This window comes from Berghia stephanieae, chromosome 4, assembly GCF_034508935.2.
Source record: "Berghia stephanieae isolate SIO BIC M18660-M18661 chromosome 4, UCSD_Bste_1.3, whole genome shotgun sequence".
In the NCBI taxonomy this organism is placed as follows: domain Eukaryota; kingdom Metazoa; phylum Mollusca; class Gastropoda; order Nudibranchia; family Aeolidiidae; genus Berghia; species Berghia stephanieae.
The window spans coordinates 42,719,186-42,723,187 of record NC_088363.1 but is presented as its reverse complement, the minus strand read 5'-3'; the positions used below and the strand labels follow the sequence as shown (position 1 = coordinate 42,723,187).

General features: G+C 36.6%; 1 protein-coding gene across 1 annotated transcript in view; it reads left to right on the top strand.

Annotated features, from left to right (window-relative positions):
• The first annotated feature begins 3,841 nt into the window (after nt 1-3,841).
• The window catches only part of LOC144971627 (uncharacterized), a 53,015-nt gene continuing 52,854 nt past the window's right edge, over nt 3,842-4,002 (top strand). The window contains exon 1 of the mRNA XM_078912700.1: nt 3,842-4,002. This exon is cut by the window's right edge and continues 125 nt beyond it. The gene's annotated coding sequence lies outside the window, so the exon portion shown is untranslated.

The following is a 4,002-nucleotide window of genomic DNA, read 5'->3' as shown; positions in this document are numbered from 1 at the left end:
AGATAAAATGACGGATCGATAATAGACAGGTAGATAAATAAAAACATATGTAAACAGGCAGATAGAGAGACAGACAAAAAGATAAAGAGGTAGATATGGAGAGATAAGAGATAGAAAAATAGATATACAGAAAGATATTTATGAAATATTTCAAGTATAATTATGATCAACTTCTACAATATTATTGTTTCGAGCATTCGCTCTCATCATTAACGCTGATGAGAGCGAATGCTAGAAACAATAATATTGTAGAAGTATACTTGAAATATTTCATAAATAGCTCCTTTTACCAAAAAGTTGAGCACTATTATTTCATGGCTTATGTTTTTATAATTTATACAGAAAGATAGATAGGTAAAAAGAGAAAGAAAGAAAGATGAATTGATAGATAGATAAATAGATAGGTAGATGGATAGATAGATAGATAGATAGATAGATAGATAGATAGATAGATAGATAGATAGATTATAGATAGATAGATAGATAGAGAAAGAGAGAGAGAGAGAGAGAGAGAGAGAGAGAGAGAGAGCGAATGCTCGAAACAATATTGTAGAGGGTGATCATAATTATACTTGAAGTATATCATAAATAGCCCATCTTATCAAAAAGTTGAGCATTTTTGTTTTTATAATTTATACAGAAAGATTGATAAGTAAAAAGGGAAAGAAAGAGAGATGGACTGATAGATAGATAAGTAAATAGATAAATAGATAGATAGAGAGAGAGAGATAGAGAGAGAGAGAGAGAGAGAGCGCGAATGCTCGAAACAATATTGTAGAGGGTGATCATAATTATACTTGAAGTATATCATAAATAGCCCATCTTATCAAAAAGTTGAGCATTTTTGTTTTTATAATTTATACAGAAAGATTGATAAGTAAAAAGCGAAAGAAAGAGAGATGGACTGATAGATAGATAAGTAAATAGATAAATAGATAGATAGAGAGAGAGAGATAGAGAGAGAGAGAGAGAGATAGAGAGAGAGAGAACAGGTTGAGGTCCTTGTTCGATACTTCAAGACAGTATAATGACAATTTCTGGCCACCTGGACACAGTAACACCCACTCATCATGTAACATTGTACTATTATTGTTTTTTGTCACAGGTAATCCAAGGTCTTTGACTGCCAAAAACCTTTACTAGTTGGATTCGATTTTAGTCGAACTGATATCATACTTTATCGTTATCACTGAAACCAATTGCTGTAGATGATTTTTTTAAAAAGAGATAACCTGAGCATTTATAGAGAGCAACATCTACTAAATATGCTCAAAATGCTTTACATGGAATCCAAAGCTAACAGCAACACTTAACATGTGGGACAAGACATTCGGCATGACGCTTCTAAGGGGCTTATACAAGCATTTTTTCTGCCCAACAGAAACAACTTTATTACCGGCAAGGTACTCATTTTACACCTGAGTACGGTGAGAGAATGCGAGTAAAGAGCCTTCTCCGAATACATATTGAACTTCGCGCAGAGAACGAGACTCTATACAGATTTGAAGGAATTTCAATCTAGCAGTTAAAGGTTTTCAGTCAAAGAGGGGATAAGGGGTAAGAGTGGGGTGAGGTTGGAACTGTGATTATGGGTGCTGCATTGGTGTCACCCGCGGGGGGTTCAAAAAGGTCATTGCTGGGGTTAAGTCAGACACCCACTTCATTTGATTGGTTTAGATAAGCCTGAGTCTCAGTTGTCTTGTGTCCATGGGATATACAGCACCTTGACCACAAGAAATGACTTAAAGGCAAAAATGCTGGCAATATCTTAGAAGGTAAACGATTCTTTCAAGGTTTAGCAATATTTTTGTAGATGATGATGAAAATGATGATGATGATGATGATGATGATGATGATGATGATGATGATAATGATGATGATTATGATGATGATGATGATGATGATGATGATGATGATGATGATGATGATGATGATGATGATGATAGTGAGGATGATGATGGTAATAATGATGATGATCATGTGATGATTATGATGATGATGATGATGATGATGATAGTGAGGATGATTATGGTAATAATGATTATCATGTGATGATGATGATGATGATAATGATGATGAGGAGGATAATGATGAGAAGGAGGAGGAGAAGAAGAGGGAATGGGGGGAGGAGGAGGGGAAGTTGGAAAAGGATCTGACAACGCAAACGATTCACCGGGCTTTTTTTTTTGTTTTTTTTTTTTGTTTTTTGTTTTTTTTTGTTTTTGTTTACTCTAATGTATCATTTATTATTCTAGATTTCATAGGCGTAAGAATTAAGTTTAAACGAATGTGGAGCAAAGAACCAATAATAATATATTAATATAACATTGAAAATCACGTGGTGACGTAAGAGTAATTAGCAGACGTTAATCATTTCCAAGAAGGTCGGTAATGTAACGGGAGATCACTCCAGCCCGGCTTAGCCCATATCGTGTCCAAGAAAGAACCCCGCTACCTACTAGGATATGCCTTATTTATAGCTCAGCCCTGCTCTCCACTCAAACGATCAGTCTTGCTGTGTTATGCATGCTTGCCTTGTCCAACTTAGACTTTGGATCGCTTGAACGAAGGTTGAAAGCCAAAACGTCATAATGAGATAAATAAAAAATAAGATAAATATTCATATTTGTTTATATAGACCATTTCCATGGATTTATCATACTCAACGCGTTTCAACGACAGAGACAACGCTGTTGACGGCCAGGTACTCATTTTACACCTGAGTACGATGAGTATGTGAGTTAAGAACCTTTTCCAAGGACTCAACTATGCGCCGAGTGAGGCTCGAATCCAGGACCTTCCAATCCGGAAGCGAGTGTCATATATATATATACAAGACACATTGCCGCCTAGTGTTTGATATTTATTTGTTCTTTTTCGAGGCTTTTGTATTCATTTTTGTATTTTACTTTTAAGATTTTTAAACAAAATTTCAACAAAGAGACTCTATCTACGTCATTGTCAATCAATGTGCCATTTCAATACAGGTCATTAACCATCTCCTTACCAGCCATTTTCAAGATTTTCCCCAACACTTCACACCCAATTCACACAAAATAGATTTTTTCTCACTCTGACATAATAGCAGTAAGTTCTTGTGATACATAGTTTCTTAGCAAAACATGCTCTAACAAACTCTATTCATTTTCTTTAAATTTTATTATGTACAAACGAAATTTCAATAAGAAAAATGTTGGTTGTATCGATACGAATGTAACGATTTTCCTGTAGTTGGTAAGGAGAGGGATAATATTCAAGTTTTGTTCATCCTCAATAAAGGGTAAAAATTGTCTATAGTAGCTATTTCAAAAGAAGGATGGAATAGCCTAAGCGTCAGCCGCAGTGCAGCGTTGCAAAGTGAGTAAGGCTGATGTGACTTGCTTAAAGCCACACAGCGCGGCGGGGAGTCGAACTCAGTACCTTTTGGATTCGAAGTAAAGCCAAAACCGCTGGGACACGCCGCTGCCCCCTGTTATTTGTTTGTCTCGAGTAATATGTCCACCCAGAAGTGATTGGGTAGTTAAGTCTGCTATATCTGGCGGAAAGTACTTTGCGATAGACAAGACTCCTATCAAAAGGGTAACAAGCAATTGCTATTATCCGTTTCACGCTATAGAAACCGGGTCCATGGGCCTATTGGCTCTAAAGGACTACTTAGATTGTTAGGTATATTATAAGACTTCCCTTCGATCACCAACCCGAGTCAGTTACAACATTCTTGCGTCGAGATTCTAAACTCTAATACACTTAATCTGATTAGTATAATTTTAAAATCCTTTTTCTGTTTCGCAAGTCGATCGGAGTTACAGTTTCCTTTCTCTTTCTGCTTTTGTGTATTATCACTTTTGTTGCTGCTGCTGTTAGTGGTGGTAGTGGTGGTGGTGGTAGTCGTGGTGCTGGACTTTGGTGTTGAAGGGGTTGTTAGAGCTAATGACAGGCGATTTATGGGTCACGGTTGAGTGAACGCGATGTCGTTAGACCGGTGACGTGACGTCACACCAG